Source organism: Bubalus kerabau, chromosome 6, assembly GCF_029407905.1.
Source record: "Bubalus kerabau isolate K-KA32 ecotype Philippines breed swamp buffalo chromosome 6, PCC_UOA_SB_1v2, whole genome shotgun sequence".
Lineage (NCBI taxonomy): Eukaryota > Metazoa > Chordata > Mammalia > Artiodactyla > Bovidae > Bubalus > Bubalus kerabau.
Genome location: NC_073629.1, coordinates 24,151,685 through 24,177,737, shown reverse-complemented (window position 1 = coordinate 24,177,737; position 26,053 = coordinate 24,151,685). Strand labels below are relative to the sequence as shown.

General features: G+C 38.6%; 1 protein-coding gene across 3 annotated transcripts in view; it reads right to left on the bottom strand.

Annotated features, from left to right (window-relative positions):
• Positions 1-26,053, bottom strand: part of NOTCH2 (notch receptor 2) — a 176,652-nt gene that overhangs the window by 124,593 nt on the left and 26,006 nt on the right. The window lies entirely within an intron of this gene.

Here is a 26,053-nt window from a genome sequence, read left to right as displayed (position 1 = left end):
AAGTAACCAGAAACATCAATAATATTCATTCAATAAACTATATTTGAGAGCCTAAGGTGCAATGCCGGAGACCTGAGTTCAATTCCTGGGTCAGGAAGATTCCCTGGAGAAGGAAATAGCAATCCGCTCCAGTATTCTTGCCTGGAAAATCCCATGGACAGAGGAGCCTGGCAGGCTACAGTCCATGGGGTCGCAAGAGTCAGACATGACTTAGCAACTAAACCACCACCACCAATATGTAGCAGATGCTGTATTAGGATCCAGAAGAAAAGGCGGAAATAGAAAACATAGAGAAATAAATAAAACATAATCTCTAACTAACTTCAAGGGGCTCACACAAAGATGGGAAGCAGACCATGAATACAGCTTGTAGAGGAGGGAGGATATCAAAGTAAAGAAAATGAAAAGTTAATTTTATATATATATATATATAAATAAGATAATAATTCTCAAATTCTTGAATCCTAATTCCCGTAGTAAAAAGGCACTTCACCATCCTAATTCCCTCCCAAAAGAGACTGCTCAGAAATAAACAGCAAGAGTAGAAACTTTCACTGAGTTCAGCTGAAAGAGGAGGAAGTCTACCCAAAGGCTGCCATTTGTTTGCTGGATAGTTACAATACCTTGATCGTCTAGCTTTTAGAGTTAGAATTTTCATCACCAAAATGCTTATCAAGAATCCTAGTAACAGTTAGAAAGGCAAGACAGAAAGAAACCTTGTCAAACAATAAAAACCAAAATGGAAATCCATGAAACATTTTCTGGAAGATTATGAAGATATTCATCTCCTAGGATAGTTCATGTAAAAATACCTGAAAGCAAAATCGAGAAGGCCCTGGTTTTGAGTTTCCTCTGTGCATATCACTATGAATAGAGTGTACATATCACTCTATGAATAAATTACAACATCAGAGGCTCTAGGTCTGCCCTTCTGGGGGATACTAGCTTCTTCTCACAGCAGGGCTCATGCATAAGCTAGATATCAGAACAACTCCTCTACTAACAATTACTGCATGAGAACACTTTGCTTGCCCACTACTGTTATCAACATCAAACTGATGAAAGTTTATAAAAATCTCATCTGTTAAGATAATAATATTTTTTAAAACTAGTAACAACAATAGTTAACACACAACAATACTGTTTAAAGCACTTACACAGACTAATTAAATCTTCCCCACAACCCCATGAAGTAGTTAATTTCATTAAACTCATTTCCACAGAAAGCATAAGTGACCTACCTATTGTCACAACCGTGAGTTAAAGAGCCAGGATTTGAACCTAGGGAGTCTGGATCTCATGAGAGAGTCCGTCCTCTGAACACAGTAATATGCTGCTCCCCACTATGACATTTTTCTTCTCAAGTTGGGCAGAATAGGTATTATTATACCCACATATTGGAAAGTGAAGGCCAAGGAGATTAAGAGACCACCTCATGGGGCATTCCACCCTAGCACTAGCTATGATACTGCAGGGCTTTACTGAATCCAGCCCCATCTCCGTGACAGCTGTTGGGATCACACAAGCAGTCACTAGGTTGTAGTCCGAACAGGCATATGCAGGAACAGGGTCATCTTGTTGTCCATATCCCACTTCCCTGTAGGGCTCAAATGCTCCCTCTTCCCACACTGATAAGCCCAATGCAACAACTATAATTAAAACAGTTAATGTCAGGTTATTTCCTCCATACCAAAGTTCTCAAACTGATTTTTTTATTCTCTTTAGACACTTTTATTAGTTTCAATGAGAACTTCCTGACTTTTTTTTCTATTTGCTTTTTTCTTTAAAAAAAAAAAAAAAAGGCAACCTCACAGTAGGAAAGGAATGTCCTGTAGGCACAGAGCAAGCTACAGCTCTGTCCTCCCCCTGCAGGAATCCTGGTGCAGTAGAGGGAGTCAGAAGTCCTGAAACCCTGTCCTGACCACAAATGAACTGCACCCCTGCAAGAAAAGCAGAACCTCATGGGGGATCAATTTCCCAACCTGTAAACCAAATGGGGGTGAACTAAATACTCCTGGAGGGCCCTCTGTGATCCAACAGTGACAGCTCCCTCATTAACAGAACATGAATGCCATGCTTGGTGCCTAGAGAGATTTATCCAAAGGATATAAGAAGCCAGCCACCTGTGACTCAGAAAGCCATGGATGCAAAGAAAGAAAAAAAAAAAAAAATCAGTCTGTTTCTATTAAGTGTCCTGGCAAATCATTACACTGACAGGTTCAGAGAAATATAAACAACCTAAAGTCAATATGTGGCAATCAATATAGAAAATAACTTTATAGCCTAGTCTCAGTGAACCAATCAAATTCAGTGACCAAAAAGGAGGTGGGCTTACAAGGCTAATAATTAATGCTACGTGACTGATCTTCAGGATCATGCTACCTTGAACTTTTAACATTTACTAAGCCACAGTTCTCAAACTTTAGTGTGTATCAGAATCATCTGGAGGGCTTGCTAAAACACAAACTGCCCAACTCCATTCCCACAGTTTGTGAGGGAATTAGTCTAAAGCGGGTCTGGGAATCTGCGTTCCTAACAAATTCCCAGGTGATGCTAATTCTGCTAATTTGAGGAACCACATTTGGAGACAACAGCTGTATTAAGGCATGATAGTCCACTTTAAGGAATTGCCTAAGAATGTATAATACATTGGAAGTCTTGGATGATGTACATGACAATATAGTGCCTGAATGAATGAACAACCAATAAAAAAAAAAGTAAAATTTGGACACTACTTTGTTCAGGGGCTATTTCTAAAAGAATACTGTAATTATTTGTCATAAAAACAGAAGGTAAAACTTTGATAACTCAAAACCATGATGGTGAGATTGGGAAAGACCTCATTTCAAAATTCAATTTACTTTTTCCCATGTAAAACAATTAAACTTCATAAAATTTAAGTAGCTTTATATTTGTAGAGTAGAAAGTGAAATGTTCAATCATACTAACCAAAGAAATCACGCTTAAAGTGTTCTTTTAAGAGACTCAGAGAAACTAGTCACTCACAAAAGGAGTAACTTTTTCCAGAATTTTCATCTTAAGCTACAGTTCAGTTCAGTCGCTCAGTCGTATCCGACTCTTTGCGACCCCATGAATCACAGCACACCAGACCTCCCTGTCCATCACCAACTCCCGGAGATCACCCAAACCCATGTTCATCGAGTCGGTGATGCCATCCAGCCATCTCATCCTCTGTCGTCCCCTTCTCCTCCTGCCCCCAATCCCTCCCAGCATCAGAGTCTTTTCCAATGAGTCAACTCTTCTCATGAGGTAGTCAAAGTATTGGAGTTTCAGCTTTAGCATCAGTCCTCCCAATGAACACCCAGGACTGGTCTCCTTTAGGATGGACTGGTTGGATCTCCTTGCAGTCCAAGGGACTCTCAAGAGTCTTCTCCAACACCACAGTTCAAAAGCATCAATTCTTCGGCACTCAGCCTTCTTCACAGTCCAACTCTCACATCCATACATGACCACAGGAAAAACCACAGCTTTGACTAGACAGACCTTTGTTGGCAAAGTAACATCTCTGCTTTTCAATATGCTATCTAGGTTGGTCATAACTTTCTTTCCATGGAGTAAGCGTCTTTTAATTTCATGGCTGCAGTCACCATCTGCAGTGATTTTGGAGCCCAGAAAAATAAAGTCTGACACTGTTTCCACTGTTTCCCCATCTATTTCCCATGAAGTGATGGGACCGGATGCCATGATCTTCGTTTTCTGAATGTTGAGCTTTAAGCCAACTTTTTCCCTCTCCTCTTTCACTTTCATCAAGAGGCTTTTTAGTTCCTCTTCACTTTCTGCCATAAGGGTGGTATCATCTGCATATCTGAGGTTATTGATATGTCTCCCGGCAATCTTGATTCCAGCTTGTGCTTCTTCCAGCCCAGCGTTTCTCATGATGTACTCTGCATAGAAGTTAAATAAGCAGGGTGACAATATACAGCCTTGACGTACTCCTTTTCATATTTGGAACCAGTCTGTTGTTCCATGTCCAGTTCTAACTGTTGCTTCCTGACCTGCATACAAATTTCTCAAGAGGCAAGCCAGGTGGTCTGGTATTCCCATCTCTTTCAGAATTTTCCAGTTTATTGTGATCCACACAGTCAAAGGCTTTGGCATAGTCAATAAAGCAGAAATAGATGTTTTTCTGGAACTCTCTTGCTTTTTCCATGATCCAGTGGATGTTGGCAATTTGATCTCTGGTTCCTCTGCCTTTTCTAAAACCAGCTTGAACATCAGGAAGTTCACGGTTCACATATTGCTGAAGCCTGGCTTGGAGAATTTTGAGCATTACTTTACTAGCGTGTGGCATTCTTTGGCATTGCCTTTCTTTGGGACTGGAATGAAAACGGACCTTTTCCAGTCCTGTGGCCACTGCTGAGTTTTCCAAATGTGCTGGCATATTGAGTGCAGCACTTTCACAGCATCATCTTTCAGGATTTGGAATAGCTCAACTGGAATTCTATCACCTCCACTAGCTTTGTTCGTAGTGATGCTTTCTAAGGCCCACTTGACTTCACATTCCAGGATGTCTGGCTCTAGGTCAGTGATCACACCATTGTGATTATCTGGGTCGTGAAGATCTTTTTTGTACAGTTCTTCTGTGTATTCTTGCCATCTCTTCTTAATATCTTCTGCTTATGTTAGGTCCATACCATTTCTGTCCTTTATCAAGCCCATCTTTGCATGAAATGTTCCTTTGGTATCTCTGATTTTCTTGACGAGATCTCTAGTCTTTCCCATTCTATTGTAGGTCTTCATAGAACCATTCAACTTCAGCTTCTTCAGTGTTACTGGTTGGGGCTGCTTGATAAGTATCAATCTCATATACTGTGTATCTGTATTTGCATGCCCCTGCCGAAATGGCAACCCACTCCAGTGTTCTTACCTGGAGAATCCCAGGGGCGGGGGAGCCTGGTGGGCTGCCATCTATGGGGTCGCACAGAGTCAGACACGACTGAAGTAACTTAGCAGCAGCAGCCCCACAAATGGGCAAAAACAAAAAGAAGCAGTGGATTCCAATTTCATCACTGCATCACTTGGCAATGTGACACAACATCTAGATGCTGAATTTCACACATTTTCTTTCTTTTTTTTTTTTTTTTTAAATTTTGTGGCTCTTGGGCTTTTCTCTAGTTGCAATGCAAGGGCTTAATCGCCCTGCTGCATGTGGGATCTTAGTATGCTGACCAGGGATCAAACCGACATCCCCCACATTGGAAGGTGGATTCTCAACCAGTGAACCACCAGGGAAGTCCCCACATTTTCTGTGTATTTGGGGACTGCTGCTGCTGCTGCTAAGTCACTTCAGTCGTGTCTGACTCTGTGCAAGCCCGTAGACGGCAGCCCACCAGGCTCCCCCGTCCCTGGGGTTCTCCAGGCAAGAACACTGGAGTGGGTTGCCATTGCCTTCTCCAGTGCGTGCAAGTGAAAGGTGAAAGTGAAGTCACTCAGTCGTATCTGACTCTTAGCAACCCCATGGACTGCAGCCTACCAGGCTCCTCCACCCATTTGGGGACTAGTTTTCCAATATTCAGAAACACACAGAGGGAATTTCCTGGAGGTCCAGCGGTTAGGACTCTGCACTTTCACCGCCCAGGGCATGGATTCAATCCCTGGTCAGGGAACTAAGATCCTGAAAGCCACAAAAGCAAAAAGAAAAGGAAAGAAAGGAAGGAAGGAAGGAAGGATGAAGAAACGAACATACTTACAGTGTATCTAATGTGAGATACAGGCCGTGGTGTCAGAAAAATCATGTTTTATTAGTCCCTGTCCACTTGAACCTTATTTCTACTAGGCAAAGACATAATAAATGAATAAATAAAGTTAACTCACAGTAGTAAGTGATAGATTCTACTGGAAGTAGAACCCAGTTCTGGAATACAACATAACCAGGAAGGCCAGAGGTATAGGGACCTACTTTAGATACGGTGACTAGGCAAGGCCTCTCTCAAGTGGTAAGAACAAGTATCATGATGAAATGGGGGGAACGTGATCCCAAAAAGAGGAAACCAAGTATAAAAGCCCAAAGATGGAATGAGACTGGTATTCCATGTTTGCATGGCTAGAAATTATTAAACAAAGGGGAGACTAACAGGAGATAGCAAGGAAGGTAGGCAGGGGTTAGACTACAGCTTCTACTTTAGAGGTAAGCACAGACTACTGGGCTGCCCTAAGCAAGAAAAATAATACAGCCAGATCTGTGTTTGAAAAACTCAGGACCATTCAATGCTCCAGAGTAATGAAGGTGTTTTTTTTTTTTCCCTTTCTGATATAAGCTTATGCAAGGTACTCCTTTTTAGACTAGGCTGAAGCTACCCATTTTCTCAGCTCCCCCCAGATGGTAAGGATTTTATTTTAATCACCTCTAACCTCCCAGAAGTATCACTTGCAACGTGTCCTTCCACCACTTGCCCGTCTACATATAGTGGCTTTCAGTTCTTATTCAATTCTCAGAAGTTATTCTCAGCTTGGCTTCAGAAGAACCAGCTGAAAGGTTGGTGCAGTTCCTTGGATGGATATAGTGCCAAGCCTGGCACTTTTTCTTCCAGGGACAAGTCACTTCTTCATTCTTCCAGTCTAAGCCCTCACCTGCGCCTTCAAGATCACAGCCCACAGTGGGTCCAACGTTACCAGGAACCACTTTGAATGCAGACTTTAGCTCAAATAGATCACCACAAACTCAGTTCCTTGCCTCCACTAGTATCTCAGCTTCCTCTGATTGCTACTTCCCCTTTAGTATCTAAATTCTGCTCCTTCCTCCCAGCCCAGCTCGCCTCCTGCCTGGCCCAGAAAGCTTCCTCTGGACAGTTCTGTCCTCTCAGGCCAACCCCTACTCTTGTAACACTAATAACTCACGAATAAATGCTAAAAAGTTTAGGATTTAATTCTGTACTATCTTCTAACTCTCTCGGCTTTCACACTTCTAAGTTCCTAGAGGATAGAAACTACTTCTCTTCTGTATACTTGAGGCAATCCAGTTCAGTGATTGAAGCAAAAATGCTGCAATCAGGATCTCAGCTGGAATTCTAGCTCCCCATTTACTATCTCTTATCCTCTTTGTGTTTTCATTTCTTACCAGCACCCTGATAAGAATTAACTGAATTAATACATTTAAAGAGCCTAGAACAATGTCTTATACATAGTAAGAACTCAAAAAAGGATTGCTCGCATAGTAGGAGTCCTGCAATGCAGGGAGACCCAAGTTTGATTCCTGGGTCGGGAAGATCCCCTGGAGTAGGGATAGGTTACCCACTCCGGTATTGTTGGGCTTCCCTTGTGGCTCAGCTGGTAAAGAATCTGCCTGCAATGTGGGAGACCTGGGTTCAATACCTAGGTTGGGAAGATCCCCTGGAGAAGGGAAAGGCTACCCGCTCCAGTATTCTAGCCTGGAGAATTCCATGGACTGTATAGTCCATGGGGTGGCAAGGAGCGACTTTCACTTCACTTACTTTCACATAGTAGGTACTTAAATTCTTTATAAATTGATTTCATGATAAATGGTGGCTTTAAAGGAACTTCTTGTATCAATCAGACCCCACTTTAAACAAACTGAGAAATAAGAGTCCTAAGAAATTTAGATCATACTATAAATAAACGGAATAAATTCTTCCCAGCTGTCACCAATAAAGGTCTAATAAAAGAGATACTAAACTACTATCTAAAAAAAAAACCCAACTCATTGCTTTAAAAAAAAAAAGGTATAGCACTGCAAGCATAAGAAGTGATTCATGAAAGGTAAATTACCACTATACATGAGCAAAAATGTCATTCAGTTTTAATATGGTGCTTTTAATATTTGTTAAACAACTACTCTTGAGCACGGCCCATTACTAATCATTGCAAGAAAGTCAAATGGAGAAAAAAAACAATCCCTATCCTCACGGCCCATACAGTCTAGGGAAGTTAGGAGTAGGGACAGATAGAATATGACCTGCCCAAATGACTCTAAGATAAATAGGAATGAAATAAAAATTGCTTTTATTGTATACCTTTGGCAGGCCTTCTCTCAATATCAATTTCAGAATCATTCCAGAAAGAATCTTTAGGAAATACAACACAAACCTTTGTTGTTTAAGTATAACTCAGTCCAGACAAGGTTCTAGTATTTATTCATGTTTATCAGCCTCACTTGTATATAAATACAGCAATAAACTGTCATTGATTTTAACCAGTTCCAGTGACTCAGGAATTTACCCATTTAGGGACAGACCTCAGGTATCCAACTTACTGAATCGTCCTTAAAAATTTCTCTAGGCATTTACTTCAGTTTTTCCAAGGCTTTTCAGTATCATGTCAGGTACGTATCACTGGTCTAAAAGCCTCCCTTTGTTTTCGGAATCTCTAACATGAGTAATTAAGTCTGCACCCCAGCCAGTGTAATCTGAGCAGCCTTCAAATGTGTTCCATTTGTTGCATTAACATGTAATCGCTTTAAATTGGCATTACTTGCTGCTTTGTAGCCTCTTCAAATAAGCCTCTGTCTGTTGTCTGTCTCACATGATTTTTTTTTTCTCCATATCCTGCTCCCTCTGTCTGCAGGATCGTACCTATTTGTGCTTTTATATCCACAGATGACTCAAAAGATATTTTAGTGCCTTGAATGGCTGGGGTTCCTAAAATATGTGAAGAGGAGGTATAGAGGGCCCTTTTAATTTTCTTTTCAACATTTATGCAAATTGCAAGTGGCAGCATTTGAGAAAGACGAAGTCTGAGCTTACGCCCTAGGACCTTGGCTGTGGCTGGCTGCTATTGCTTCAGGCACATGGTGTCTGGAAGAGGCTCAGTAAAATGAACAAAGCAAAGTTTTCTAAAATGACTGCTTGCATTATTACCAAAAATAGGAGAATTGAAGGCAGACAGGGAGACATCAGGGATTTGCAGTAAGTCTCACAGCACCCTGCAATTTTAAACAACAAAAGCTTTCACTACATTTTTCATTCCATTTTTTTGGGATCAAGCCATAAAAAAAAAATCCAAACAAACAGAAGAAGTGCAGAAGCTTCAAATCCCAAGTAGTACATTTAAATAAAAACAAAGTGGAGAAACATCTGTCTTCCTCTTTGAAATCTGCCTTGATAAAAAGGCACGTAAATGCAACAAGGGAGATACTAATTTTATTTCCCTGATAGCATTTTGAGGATTTCTATGCCCCTTACAAGTATTATCTAATAGGACATTTGTTTTCTACTTAAGAGATACTGATACCAGATCCACAGAAATTGACTTAAGATTCATAGCAAAATATTTCCACTTTTTAAAAACTGGTATGCCTTGATCCTAAAGGAAATCAACCCTGAATATTCATTGGAAGGACAGATGCTGAAGCTGAAGCTCCAATACTCTGCAAAAGTACTGACTTTGCGATGCAACAGACACCTGATACAAAGAACTGACTCACTGGGAAAGACCCAGATGTTGGGAAAGATTGAAGGCAGGAAAAGAAGGGGACGACTGATGATGAAATGGTTGGATGGCATCACCCACTCGATGGACATGAGTTTGAGCAAGCTCTGGGAATTGATGATGGACAGGGAAGCCTGGCATGCTACAGTCCATGGGGTTGCAAAGAGTTGGACACGACTGAGTGACTGAACTGAACTGATGCTTTGATTTGACTTCCTAGGTGGCGCAGTGGTAAAGAATCTGCCTGCCAAAGCAGGAGACACAAGAGACTACTGGTTCAATTCCTGGGTCAGGAAGATCCCTTGGAGTAGGAAATGGCAACCTGCTCTAGTATTCTTGCCTGGAAAATTCCATGGATAGAGGAGCCCAGTGGTCCATGGGGTCACAAAGAGTGAGACACAACTGAGCACATGCATATACTCACATGTCTTGATTTAAGAAAATATAACCAACAAAAAATTGAATTTATAAATAAGGGTATTTTTAAAATTATTTATAGCATTTTTGTTTTATAAAGATATTCATCCCAGTGAGTTGATGAATCTTGAATAATCTTTGACTTTAAAAATCCCAGTTTTGTCCTATTTTATAATATTGGATTTATTGCAAAAACAAATTCATTAACACTTGCTGTGCTATATTGACATATGCTACATGCTATGTTTTTTCCATTTTCTTCTGTTTTGCTATATTTTTTAAGGCTGCAGAAAAATTAATTTATGAGTTAAATTTTAATTTCTTAGTTTGCAGGTGAAAATAGACTTACTCTTCCAAATGAAATGCAAGATATGAAAAGTACACATATACTTTTAATTCAGATGTAGCCAATTTGTTAATAATCATCTTTACACACATGCATAGTCTTCCACCTGGAAAACACTTCTCATCCCTTTCTTCCTTCTCCATCCTGCTAACTCCTACTTATATTTCAAATCACAAATAAACCATTACCTTCCTTAAGAAGCCCTCAGAGACCCTGCAGTCTGATTTACATGTCCATCCAGTCTAATTTATATGTCCCTCCTCTGTACTCCCCTAAACATCTTAGGCAGTTGCATTATAAGTATAGGCTCACCAATCTCTCCCCAACTCTGGGCAAATTCCCTAAAAAGCAGTGACCATGATTGGCTCGTCTTTGTATAACCAGAACCTAGAACAGTGCCTGGACCACAGGAGGTATACGCAACACTCGTAAGATATTCAATGAACTAACTAACTCAGACAAAACCTATTTAAAAACTCAATCATCAGTTTACATGTCTTAAACATTCTAAAGCTCCAACTTTAATAAGTATAGGGATACTGTGCTTACTAATTCTGACTTCATATTGTATAAGGAGTAGAAAAGTAAAAGAAGGAAAAAATGGTGCAATTTTCTGACCTTTAACAGGGATGAAAAATTGAGAGAGATCTTCACAAATCTAAAACATCTTTGGAAGTTCCTCTCTTAAAATCTGCATGAATGAAGATACACCCTCACCCATGAACCTTAAGCCATGTGTATTACGGTAAGAATTGATTTAAATTGTTTGAATGGAAGACAAATAATTTACATCTAAATGGCAAATGAAGAAAAACATAGTTATAAAAAATTCCAAGTGAATGTTAAGCTAAGATAGCATGTACCATTTTCCAGTACCATTTTCCCCATGAGTAGATTCACTGATTTGCACGTGTGCTAAGTCCCTTTAGTCATGTGTGACTCTTTGCAACCCTATGGACCATAGTCCACCAGGCTCCTCTGTCCATGGGGGATTCTCCAGGCAAGAAAACTAGAGTGAGTTGCCATGCCCTTCTCCAGGGGATCTTCCCAACTCAGGGATCGAAGCACTGTCTCCTATACTTCCTGCATTGGCAGGTAGGTTCTTTACCACTAACGCCAGCTGGGAAGCCCGGATTCACTGATAAACATCCACAAAACAATGAGCACCAATATGGTCCAAAGTAGCTCCAATGTATTTCTTCACTATTCAGTTGCTCAGTCGTGTCCAACTCTTTGCGACCCCGTGAACTATAGCCCACCAGGCTCCTCTGTCCATGGAATTTTCCAGGCAAGAATACTGGAGCAGGTTGCCATTTCCTCCTCCAGAAGATCTTCCCAACCCAGGTATTGAAACCACATCTCTTGTGTCTGGCACTGGCAGACGGATTCTTTCCCACTAGCACCACCTGGTATATTTTTGTAAAATGTCACTGACCAAAATAGTTACAAGGTTTTCATGTCCAAAAGGATCAGGATCTTGGTGTAATAAAACCCAACAGAGGGTAAGAAGTTATATCATATTTGGAATAAAATTATTCTCTACACAAAGGACTAAATATTTTTGCATTCCTTAGTGGTAAAAAAGGCCAGTTGAGGTATTACTCCATTGCCTTATATCTTCTATCATCTTTCCTGTTCTATGGTCTCTATCTGTTCTGTTATCAGAGACAAATTCTGCCTGTCACCAATTTCCTGTACTTTCAGTAAACACTCCCATTTTAAAGTTTTTAAAAGACTATTTTGTTAAGCACAGTTCATTTTTCAAAAAGTCCTTAATTTTAAATACATGCTTTTAACTACCCTTGCAGGAAAAGAATTTTATAAATACATATAATCTTCTTGCTACCCACCCAAAAGAAACAAAGCATCCTTTTAGCTTAAATTGTTCAGAATGCTTTTTAAACAGAGTAGACAATTCCTACTGTTTGTTAATTTAGAGACATAGCCTAAAAAGAAAGAAATGAGGGACAAAATTATGTCAAAAATGAAAATTAAAAAACCTAAACTGTATATGTTATTATATAGAATTATGGAAACTTCCCCAAACCAAACAGGGAAAACCCAGGGAACAGCTTCAGATTTCCCCATGACAGGAAGGATTTTTAAAAATCATTGTTTGGCAGCAATAAATGTTACTCCCAAGAATCAAGTCACTGGAACACCATAATCAGTGTATTATGCTAATGCATAATAGGAGGCTGAATCTTATAGAAAGTCCCATGAAACATTCTTAGGGTTTGCAGAGGCTACATTCCTAACATTTGGGTTATTTCTCTATTATTATCTGGCTCACAGAGGCCCTATATCTACAGCCAAAACTAAATCCTATTCACCTGTGGACAATATTCAACTCAAAATTCCTTCACACATCACTGAGAATTGTCTAAACTCAAGAGTTCAGAAGGTCCGGAACCATAGGTTCATACCCAGAATATTCCAGATAAGCCCACAAACCAGTACCGCAAGGAAAATATCTAAGTCTGGAGATGATAAGTGCGTATCATTCCCGTTTCCAGAGAACACGCCTGGGGCAACAATCTCGGAACAGGGACAGGTAACAGAGGGAAAATATAAAATCTTTATTAAATGTCAAGGGGAAATGAAAACATGAAACACAGCCCCAAATTTCTACTTTTATTTAGTTTTATTTTCAGTCTCTCCCTTCTTTTGTTTCTTCAAACACAAATCTACGTCAACTCACATAAACAAAACTTTGGCCTCACAATCAACAGAAAAGAATAATAGTAATGCATTGATGGATGTGAGTCTGGGTGAATTCTGGGAGTTGGGTGATGGACAGGGAGGCCTGGCGTGCTGCAATTCACGGGGTCGCAAAGAGTCGGACATGACTGAGCGACTGAACTGAATGTTTAAAAATATTTGATGAAGAGCTGCTAATTTCAAAGTTCAATCAATTTGTTTGAAAAATCCTAGTCCTTCAACTCCAAAAAACTTTCATGTACTCATACTTTCTTTACTGTGCATATAAGCAAGAATTTATCTCTAAGATTACTTAGATTTCGTGGAGTCACACCAGGCATCTTAATAAGAACAGCCCAGCACACTAACAGTCACAATTTGGCCTGCAAGTGCTTGTGTCCATTCTTGCTCATCTAATTGTTTCTGCAAGAGCCAGAAAGACAGCAAACACAAAATTTCGTACTCAAGCTTATCTTGTTGTACTGTATTTTCCTTTATTGCACTTTACTGCATTTTTACAAGCTGAAAGTATACAGCTACCCTGCATGGAACCAATCTGTCAGTGCCATTTTTCCAAAGGCTAGTCCTCACTTCACATCTCTGCACACCCTGAGATACACATTCTCACAACATTTCAAATTTGTCATTATCATTGTATTTGTTATGCTGATCTGTGATCAGGGATCTGATGTTACTATTTTAATTGTCTTGGAGTGCCATGTATTGTCCCCATATAAGACAGTGAACTTAATAAATATGTGTGGTCTGACCAATTCACTAACCAGCCATTCTCTTATCTTTCTCCCTCTCTTTGGGTTTCTATATTCCCTGACACATAACAAAAGTGACATTAGGTCAGTTAGTTAATAACTCTACAATGACCTTTAAGAGTTCAAGTGAAAGGAAGAGTCACACATCTAACTTTATATCAAAAAGCTAAAAATGATTAAGCTTAGTGAGGAAGGTAAGTTGAAAGCTGAGATAGGCTGAAAGCTGGGCCTCCTGCACCAAATGCTTAGCCAAACTGAATGCAAAGGAAAAGTTCTTGAAGGACATTAAAAGTGCTTCTCCAGTGAATAAATGAGGAATAAGAAAGTAAAACTGCCTTATTGCTGATACAGAGAAAGTTTCAGTGGCCTGGACAAGAACAAACCAGTCACAATACTCCCTTATGTCAAAGCTTAATTCAGAACAAGGCCCTAACTCTCTTCATTTCTATGAGGCCTGAGAGAAGTGATGAAGCTGCAGAAACAAAGTCTGAAGCTAGCAGAGGTTGGTTCATGAGGTTTAAGGAAAGAAGTCATCTCCTTAACATAAAAACAGAATGCTAAGTAGTAGCTGCAGCAAGTTATCCAGAAAATCTAGCTAAGATAATTAATAAAAGTGCTTTTCAAAGTAGATGAAACATCCCTATATAGAAGATGCCCTCTACGACTTCCACAGTTAGAGAGAAGTCAATATCTGACTTCAGAGCTTCAAAAAACAGATTCTTCTGTTAGGGGCTAAAGTAGCTGCTAACTTTAAGTTGAATCCAATGCTTATTTACCAGTCAAAAAATCCTAGGGCCATTAAGAAATATGCTAAATCTACTCTGCCTATGCCCTATAAATGGACCAAAGCCTAGATAAGAGTATACCTCTTTACAACATAGCTTACTGAATATTCTAAGCCCACCACTGAGACCTACTACTCAGATGAAGAGTCCTTTCAAAATATCACTGCTCATTGACAATTCATCTGAAGTTACCCTAGGGCTCTGACGGACATATACTACGAGATTAATGTTGTTTTCATGGCGCTAACACAACATCCTTTCTACAGCTCATGGATCAATATGTAATTTTGATTTTCAAGTCTTATTATTTAAGAAATACATTTTTTAAGGCTACAGCTGCCTTAGATGGAGATTTCTCTGATGGATCTAGGCAAGGAAATTGAAAACCACCTAGGAAGGAGTCACCATTTTTAAATATTATTGAGAACATTTATGATTCATGGGAAGAGGTCAAAATATCAACATTTAGGAGTTTGGAATAAACTGATTCAAACCCTCTTGGATGACTTTGGGAGGTTCAAGACTTCAATGGAAGCCCTGCCCTCCAGCAAGCCAGTGCCAGCCCCAGAGCCCCCAGGTCACATGGTCAATTGCATGGGAACCCTAACCTGCCCTCAAGCTGGCCTACATCTACTGCATGAGACATGACCTTGCAGTCAGCCAGGCCAGAGACCAGCCCCACTAATCAGCCTGCACACAAGAGTAATCCCTGATACAACAGTAGGGTGGACATGGCCTACACAGGTGATATCCCAGGATATATAGCTGCGGTGATCAGAGTGGAGCATGCTGTTGGGCCCAATGGCACATCTCTTAAGGCTACTTTTCTAAGATCAGGAAATATAACTGACCTACCTAACATAGAGAAATAAACATGGAGAATTGGATAAAATGAGGAGACAGGGGTTATGTTCCAAATGATGGAACAAGACAAAAATCTTAGAAGAAGAATTAAACAAAGTGGAGATAAGCAATCTACCCAATAAAGAGCTCAAGGTAATGACCATAAAGATGCTCAACAAGCTCAGGAGAAGAATGGATGAACACAATGAGAATTTCACCAAAAAAGTTACATAATATAAAGAAGAACCAAGCAGAGTTGAATACAACTGAAATAAAAAATACAATAGAAGGAATCAACACTGGATTAGATGATTCAAAGGAACAGATAAGCAATCTGGAAGACAGAGTAGTGGAAATCACTGAAGCTAAACAGAAAAAAGAAAAAACAACTTCTAAAAATGCAGTTTAAGAGACCTCTGAGACAACATCAAGGATATTGATATTCGCCTTATAGGCATCCCAGAAGAAAGAGAGACGAGCACAGAACTTACCTGAAGATTGATAGCGGAAAACTTCCCTAAACTGAGGGTGGAAACAGACATCCAAGTATAGGAAGCAGAGAGTCCCCAAACAAAATGAACCCAAAGCGTTCACACCAAGACACACCATAATTAAAATGACAAAAAAAAAAAAAGGCAGAATCTTAAAAGCAGGAAGAAAAAAGCGACTAAGTACAAGGAAACTCCCATAATATGATCAGCTGACTTTTCATCAGAAACTTTGCAGGCCAGAAGGGAGTGGCACAGTATATTCAAAGTGATGAAAGGGGAAAACCTACGACAAAGAACACTCTACCCAAAAAAATTATCATTCAGATTTGAAGGAGAGATAAAGAGTTTTACTTGTAAGCAAAAGCTGAAAGAGTTCAGCACCACTAAACAGGCTTTTGGGAGAAGGAAATGACAACCCACTCCAGTATCCTTGCCTGGAGAATTTCATGGACAGAGGAGCCTGGCGGGCTACAGTCCATGAAGTCGCAAAGAGTCAGACACAATTGAGCAACACACACAAACAGGCTTCACAGTATAAGGTTAAATGGACATCTCCAAGCAGAAAAGAAAAGGCCACAACTAAAAATATAAAAATTATGTAAGAAAAAATCTCACTGGTAAAGATAAAAATACAGTAAAGGTAGTAGATCAACCACTTATAAAGCTAGTATAAAGGTTAAAAGACAAAGAAGTGAAATATATAGATATCTGTTGTTGTATATGAGCCTCAGAGTAACCACAAATCAAAAATCTGTAATAGATGTACAACAAAAGAGAAAGGAGTCCAAATACAATACCAAAGATAGCGGTCAAATTTTAAGGGAAAAGAACAAAAAGAAATAGAAAAACAACCAGAAAACAATTAACAAATGGCAATAAAAACATATTTATCAATAATTACTTTAAATGTAAATAGACTAAACACTCTAATAAAAAGACACAGAGTAGCTGAATGGATGGAAAAGCAAAACCTATATATATGCTGACTACAAGAGATTCACTTCACATCTAAAGACACACAGAGACTGAAAGTGAGAGAGTGGAAAAAGATATTCCACACAAATGTAAAGGAAAAGAAAGTTGGGGTAGCAATACTTATATGAGATAAAACAGACTTTAAAGACTGTAACAAGAGACAAATTAGAACACTGCATCAAGATAAAGGGAGCAATCTAAGAAGAAGAAATGACAACTGTAAAGGTGTGCATTTAGCAAAGGAGGACCTAAATACTCATGTAGGTATTAGGTCCTTATGTATTAGGTCCTTGAAAGTAAAAATCACTCAGCCGTGTCCAACTCTGTGACCCCGTGGCCTATACACTCCATGGGATTCTCCAGGCCAGAATACTAGAGTGGGTAGCCTTTCCCTTCTCCAGGGAATCTTCCCAACCCCGGGATCGAACCCAGGTCTCCGGCATTGCAGGCAGATTCTTTACCAGCTGAGCCACATTAGGTCCTTATGTATTTAGCAAAGTGAGAGTATTAACAAAGTGAGAAAACGACAGTAATACAATAATTGGGGACTTTTAACATTCCACTTACATCAATGCACAGATCACTAGACAGAAATCAGTAATTAAATGCTGGCCTTAAATGACACATTATACCAAGTGGATTTAATAGATATATATATATAGAACACTTCATTCAAAAACAGCAGAATATAATTCATTCCAAGTGCCCACAGAACATTCTCTAAGAAAGATCACATGCTAGGCCATAAAACAAGTCTCAATAAATTTAAGAAAACTGAAATCATATCAAGCATCTTTTGTAACCATGAGACTAGAAATCCATTACAAAAAAAAAAAAAAGACAGTAAGAAAGCATGCAAACACATGGTGTCTAAACAACATGCTGCTGCTGCTACTGCTGCTAAGTCACTTTAGTCGTGTCCGACTCTGTGCGACCCCATAGACGGCAGCCCACCCGGCTCCCCTGTCCCCGGGATTCTCCAGGCAAGAATACCAGAGTGGGTTGCCATTTCCAGCGCATGAAAGTGAAAAGTGAAAGTGAAGTCGCTCAGTCGTGTCTGACTCTTAGCAACCTCATGGACTGCAGCCCATCAGGCTCCTCCATCTATAGGATTTTCCAGGCAAGAGTATTGGAGTGGGGTGCCATTGCCTAAACAATAAATTGGTTACTGAAAAAAAAATCAAAGAGAAAAATAAAATACCAAGAGACAAATGAAAATGGAAACACAATGAGCAAAATCTATGAGATGCAGCAAAAGCAGTTCAAAAAGGGAAGTTTACAGTAATACAACTCTACCTCAGAAAACAAGAAAAATTTCAAATAAACAATCTAACCTTATACTGAAAGGAACTAGAAAAAGAAGTACAAAGTCCACAGTTAGTGGAGGGAAAGAAACAATAAAGATCAGAGTGGAAATAAATGAAATAGAGACTAAAAAACAATAGAAAAGATCAATGACACTAGGAGCTGGTTCTTTGAAAAAATAAATAAAATGGGTAAATCTTTAGTCAGACTCATCAAGAAAAATATTGGAATCACTAAAATAAAAAATGAAAAAGAAGTTACAATAAACACCACAGAAACACAAAGAACCATAACATATTACTACAAGTAATTATGTCAACAAAATGGACAACCTAGAAAAAATGGATAAATTCCTAAAACTATACAATTTCCCAAAAATTGAATCAGGAAATACAAAATATAGCCAGACTGATTACCAGAATTTAAACTAAATCAGTAATTTAAAATTTCTCAACAAACAAAATTGAAGAATAGAAATCATATTATCATCTTGATAGGTGCAGAAAAAGTTTTAGACAAAATTCAACATCCATTTATGATAAAAGAAACTCTCAATAAATGAAGACAGAAGGAACCTACCTCAACATACTAAAGGCCGTATATGACAAGCCCTCAGCTTAATGGTGAAAAGGTGAAAGCATTTGCTCCAAGAGTAGGAACAAGACAAAGATGCCTACTCTTGCCATTTTTATTCAATATAAATAGTATTGGATGTTCTAGCTACAGCAATCAGATAAGAAAAATGAATAAATAAAAGGAATTAAAATAAGAAAAGAAATAAAACTATCACTGTTTGCAGATACTGTTACATTATACTATATGTCTATATACTATACTATATATCATTGTTACATTATACTATATGTAGAAAATCCAAAGATGCTACCAAAAACAAAAACTATTAGAATAAATTCAGTAAAGTTGCAGGATTCAAAATACAGAAAACTGTTGTAATTCTATACACTAATAATAATCGGAAAGAGAAATTAAGAAAACAATCTCATTTACAACTATATCAAAAAGAATAAAATACCTAGGAATAATGCTAAAAGGTAAAAGACTTGTATGGGGAAAACTATAAGACATTAATGAAAGGAACTAAAGATGATATAAACAAATGAAGAGATATACCATGCTCATGGATTAGAAGCAATACTGTTTAAATGTCCTAACTGTAGAAAGAAATCTAGAGAGTCAAGAAAATCCCTATCAAAATATCAATGGTATTCTTCACAGAACCAGAATGAATAATCCTAAAAATTTTGTATGGAACCACAAAAGACCCTCAATAGCCAAATAATCTTGAGAAAGAGCACAGATGGGAGATATCATGTTCCCAACTGAAAATATATTACAAACTGTAGCAATCAAAACAGTATGATATGGCACAAAAACAGATACACTGATCAATGGAACAAAACAGAAAGCCCAGAAGTAAACCCACGTTTATATAGTCAATTAAAAGGAGATAAGAATATACAATAGGGGAAAGACAGTCTCTTCAATAATTGGTGTTGGGAAAATGAAACAACTGCCTGCAAAATAATCAAACTGGACTACTTTCTCACACAATATACAAAAATAAATTCAAACTGAATGAAAGACTTAAATGTAAGACCTGAAACCATAAAATTCCTACAAGAAAACACAGAAAACATAGTTAGTATGGTCTCTGACACTGATCTCAGCAACATTTTTTTGGATTTGTTTCTTCAGGCAAGGGAAACAAAACAAAAATAAATGAATAAGACTAGCAAACTAAAAAGCTTTTGCACAGCAAAGGAAACTATCAGCAAAACAAAAAGGTGACAAACTACTGAATGGGAGAAGATATTTGCAAATGATACATCTGATAAGGAGTGAATATCCAAAACGTACAAAGAACTCATATAAATCAACATCAAAAACAAACAAAAAGAAAACTCTATCAAAATTGAGCTGAGACTCTGAATAGGTATTTTTCTGGAGAAAGACATATAAATTGCCAACAGACACATGAAAAGATGCCAAACAAGACTAATCATTAGAGAAATACAAATCAAAACCACAATGAGACAGCTCCTTACACCTGTGAGAATGACTATCTTCAAAAAGACAACAAATAACAAGTGTTAATGAGCATGTGTAGAAAAGGGAACCCTCATAAACTGTTGGTGGAATATAAATTGGTACAGCCACTATGGAAAATAATATGGTGGCTCATCAAAAAACTAAAAATAGAATTGCCATATGATCCTGTAATTTCACTTCTGGGTATTCACCCAAAGAAAACAAAAACACTAATTTGAAAAGTTACATGCACACTAATGTTCATAGCAACATTTACAATAGCCAGGATATCGAAGCAATGTAAGTGTCCATCAACAGATGAACAGATAAAGAAGAGGTGGTATATATAAACATATAACAGAAAATGAAAGTGAAAGTCGCTCAGTCGTGTCCAACTCTTTGGGACCCCACAGACTATACAGTCCATGGAATTCTCCAGGCCAGAATACTGGAGTAGGTAGCCTTTCCCTTCTCTGGGGGTTCATCCCAACCCAGAGATTGAACCCAGGTCTCCCACGTTGCAGGTGGATTCTTTACCAGCTGAGCCAGGAGGGAAGCCCAAGAATATTGGAGTGGGTAGCCTACCCCTTCTCCAGCAGATCTTCCCAATCCAGAAATCAAACCAGGGTCTCCTGCATTGCAGGCGGATTCTTTACCAACTGAGCTATCAGGGAAGCCCAGAATAACAACAGAATAATACTCAGAATAATAATAATAACAGAATAATACTCAGCCATAAAAAAAAAAACTTGCCATTTGCAAACAACATAGATGAGTCTGCAGAGTAGTATGCTAAGTGAAATGTTAGAGAGAGAAAAATACTGTAAGATCTCACTTTGTATATGGAATCTAAAACACAAAACAAAATGAAAACAGACTCACAGATACAGAGAACGGATGGTTGCCAGAGAGTGTGATGAGGTAAAAGCAAAATAAGTGAAGGGGAATAAGAGGTATAAACATCCAGTTATAAAATAAATAAGGCATAGGAATGTAATATAAGGACTATGGTAAATAACACTGCAAAAACTTTGTATGGGACATATGGTTACTAGAGTTATCATGGTGACCATTCTATAATGTATGCAGATGTCAAATCTCTATGTATTATACCTGAAACTAATAAAATATTGTATATTAACTATATTTCAATCTTACAAAAAGACCTCAGTGGACAAAATAACTACATATGTGGTAGATATAACAAGAGAACTTTGATTAGAAGTAGAGCCTGAAGATGTGGTTATATTGATCAATTTCATGATAAAAATTTAACTTAATCCTACCATAATTATGATATGCTTCTTACAGGTGAGCAAAGAAAGCAGTTTTCTGAGATGGAATCTACTCCTAGTGAAGATACTGTGAAGACTGTTGAAATGACAATGTAGGATTTAGAATATTTTATTGAACTTAATTGATAAAGCAACAGCAGACTCTGAGAAGACTGATTTCAATTTTGAAAAAAGTTCTACTGTGGGTCAAATGCTATCAAACAGCATTGAGTGATACAGAGAGATTGTTCACAAAAAGAAAAGTCAATCAATGCACCAAAATTCACTATCTTATTTTAAGAAATTGCTACAGCCATCCCAATCTTCAGCAACCACCACCCTGATCAGTCAGCAGCCACCAACATTGAGACAAGACTCTTCACCAGCAAAAAGATTACAATTTGATGAAGTTCTCAGATGGTGGTCAGCATTTTTAGCAACAAAGTATTTTTTAATTAAGTTTCATATTTTTTTATATAATGCTATTACATACATAGTAGACTACAGAATAGTATAAATGTAACTTTTATATGCCCTGGGAATCCAAAAAATTCATGTAACTTGCTTTATTGGGATGGTCTGGTACTGAACTCACAATATCTCCAAGGTATATCTGTATATCCATAAGTGACCATATCAAAATTTGTTTGTGTCTTCAAACAAGGGAAGGAAATCTAGGTTTCTCTATCTGCAGCAACATCTGATTTGGCCAAAGTTACACTGCCTTTAACAAAGGTTTTCTTGGTTCTAAAGAGGCAGAAAGACTCCCCTTGTCCCAGTTTCAGTCCAGAGTTCTCAGAAAAAGCAAAAGCAATGATCTAAACTCCAATGTATTAAATTAAAATTTGAGGGGTAAATCCAGTAAGGGGTGTTGACTTTCTGGAGTTCAGTGCTTCCCCTACTCTCATAAATGAGTCATGAATTCCTAGAAGAATTTTTTTTAAGCAGATGCCCTGGCCTACCACTCATTTCATCTGCTTTGCTGCACTCCTCCTGCCTGGCAGCCCAAGGGAGTTTCAGCAAAGGAGAGACACTCTGGACTGGGCAACACCTGCACCTTGTCTGCTCCACCTGGCTTCAGCCCAGCTACGATGCCAGGCACAGGGGAAATCTTTGCCAGCCACACTGTTGAAGGAGCAGGCCAGTCGCTTTCTATCTCCCTTGAAGAGAACATAAACAAGTCCTTAATTTCCCACAAAAGAAGACAAAACTAAAATCTGCAAAATGATAGCTTGCTCTGGCTTTCTAAGGTCACAATGACCTGACAGGGGAGATATTTTAATCTCTTTGTTTATCACTCTTAAAATGCTCTCCTCAATAAAAATTCATCCCACTTTGGGAACATGGGAGTGACACTCAGGTTGAACAAGAGAGATTTACAAAGGGAGTTATACCAGTTATACCACTCCAGGCCTAGTGGAAATGTCCTTCTCACCATCACCTCACCACATTAATAGGATTAAGTCTTTCGGAAAACCAGCATTAAAGCAAGTAACCCTCAATTCAAGCACAGGCACAAAAGATTTAGTGAATGTAGTTATTAGTGTATTAGTGTTTGCTGGTGATTAAATAACATTTCTCCTCCTCCCCACCAAAGCACACATTACCTCATCGAAAACATTAAAACCAAGGCATTGTAATCACTTTGGCAGTAAGCCTAGATATAAGTTATCACACAAAGTCTCAAATATTCTAAGTTTTATACTAAAAACATCAAATGAGTCAAGTATCCTCTCCCCCAACGTAATCTGGCTTTAGAATTGCTAAGTAGAACAAGTTTATAAATTTAAGCACGTGAGCTTCCACCTCCCTCCACAGAAAATAACCCCAAATCATCAACCTTCCAAAGATGCAATACCTTACCCCTCAAAGGATAACTCTAAAGAAGTGAATTTCAGAAACTGGCCAGTTGTATCCTCAATAAGTTAGCTGGTCAGTGTCCTCCCCAGTAAAATGAGACTAACAAGCAACTGCTGTGCTACAGTCCACAAGATCACAAAGAGTCGGACAGGATTCAACTTCAACAGCAAGCACCAGATGGAGCTGGTATTGACTGGCAACACAGGCTGCCCTAGAGGCTCAGACTGTGAAGAATCTGCCTGCAATTCAGGAGATCCAGGTTTGATCCCTGGGTCAGGAAGATGCCCTGGAGAAGGAAATGGCAACCCGCTCCAGTATTCTTGCCTGGAGAATTCCATGGACAGAGGACCCTGGCAAGCTATAGTCCATAGGGTCAGAAAGAGTCAGACACAACTGAGGAACTAACACCTTCACACCTTCACCCAGGATTAACATCCCAGCACAGGAATGTTCATCTTATTTCTACCTATGTTCTCCCACCCAAACCTACAAGCACTCTAAGGCCAATGTGAACACTGGCCAAACAAAAAGTCAGCTCCCACCCTCAATTTCTCAGCCCTGAGAAGGCTGAATATACCCAGATCAACTGACCAAAGATAATATGTTAATAAAAGAACCTTCCTACTTTACAAAACATTTTCAAAAAGATGACCTCATTTGATCCCCAAAACAATCTTGTAAGTATGCAAATCATTATTAGCACCATTTTACAGAAGAGGAACGGAGAAGGCAATGGCAACCCACTCCAGTACTCTTGCCTGGAAAATCCCATGGACGGAGGAGCCTGGTGGGCTGCAGTCCATGGGGTCGCAGAGTTGGACACGACTGAAGTGACTTAGCAGCAGCAGCAGCACAGAAGAGGAAACTACAACTCAAAGAAACAAGGGACTTATTCAAAGTCATTCAAAGTCATTCAAGACAAGATGGCCAAACCAAGACTAAAATACAATTCTTCTACCTCCTAGTTCAGCATCCTTTCACTCAGTACACCTGTTGCAATGCAGTTAGAAGAACTTGATACCCACAAAAACCTGCAAGCCCCTATCATGCACATGTGTGACTGTAACATTTTCATGTAGATAAGCAACCACATACCAGCTACACATACAAAAAACACTCCTGCCAAAGATCAGCTAATGACCACAGGCTTGTCAAAAACAAAGGCAAGACTGAGTTCCCAGGATAAGAGGGGCCACCGATGCTGCCTTTCAGAACCACTCTTCACGCACATGCCCTAACAAGGACTGATATCTATTCACTAGTATCACTCCTACCTCCACAAACGAAGAACCCCACTTTTGAAAATTTGCCAACTCTTAGGATTCGATATGCTACTATGTACTATTTCTTAGGAAAAAGACAAAAACAAACTGCTCTATAAGAGAACAGGTGAAATTGTATAGAGTTCTTCCTTTGTCAAACTGTAACCAGATCCCACTTCTTAATAACAGAGTAGCATCACAGAAGCAAAGGAAAATTACAGGACCAGATCATAAAAATGATCACACCTTATCTTGATGAGTTTTACTTGTACAAATGATGGCCCAATTAAAAGCAGGCAACCTATCATCATTTGATGAAGCTACCCGTAATTCAATTGATCAGAAATAAATTCCTTCAAAGAACACATGCGCAGTGAATAAAAACTGAACCACTAAACAGGAAAAGTGTGGCCTGCTACTCAGAGAAGATGGGTAATAACTAATGTGGTAAACCAAGAATCCATAAGAGAGAGAATATTTCCCTCATCTGGTCTGCTTCTCTCTAAAGATATCCACTGAGAGGAAAAAAAGACAAAAACTCACCTTCCCAAACCAAGAGATAAACTATTCAGACACATACCCACAGTGATATTGGATCCCACTTGAGAAAACCTCAGAAAGCTAAGAGAACTGTTTTTCCTTAAGACTGCAAATATAAGACTCTTCTCTTCCAAAGCCAAAAGGATAACTTTCATTACTACAGTTCGATATTTTGTTCCATAAAATAGCACCTTACTTCATATCCATATCACTAAAGAACTATAGAATATAATGACTTGGTAAAATAGATTACTTTTCTGTTTCTCTTACTATATATTTTTTTTTTTTACTATATTTTTTAAAGGATCTCTGACACCATGTACCAATACACCCTACCAATCCTGGTCCATAAATTGGTGGAGAAATTAAAAGTTTTAAACCAGAATTGGTCTATAATAAATAACATTCTCTGTAAATAAATATTCCATCAAAATTCAGGAAATCTGATGACAAAAATCTAAGAAAAGGGGTTTTTGAAAAGGATCAGGCAAAAGAGAACTAAACAGCTATAATTGAGAGAGGAAATGGGCAATTTTTTTTTTTTCATCTAAGCCCTATTTCTGAAACACCAGCTCTTTGCTCAGCTGGAGGAAAACCACAGGACTTGGAATAACTCACTTAATATACTATCCCTCCTTATGTTAAAATGACACTGTTGACTCACCCTCAGTAGGACATGTGCTTGGTTTAACTCGTTTTTCCAGTAACAGTAGTGAACTGAGCTGCTCTAATTTTGAAATGATTTGCATCCTCACAACTGAAATAATATTAGGAAATACCTGCATGTACATAACACATGCCCCTGAGTTTGTCTGGCTCTGCTGTGTAGCCAGTGACTTTTATCCCTCTCTCTAATTTGCTCTCCAGCATCTCTCCACGAACGACGACCAGTGTTATTCCTTTTTATTTTACTACAAAAATGGAATTTCTTATTATCAACATTAATTCTCACTGCATTTACTCAAAGTATCTTTGTCTTTGATAATCTTCACAGTCCTGAGCTTCCAAACTCTGAAATGAAATGAACTAAT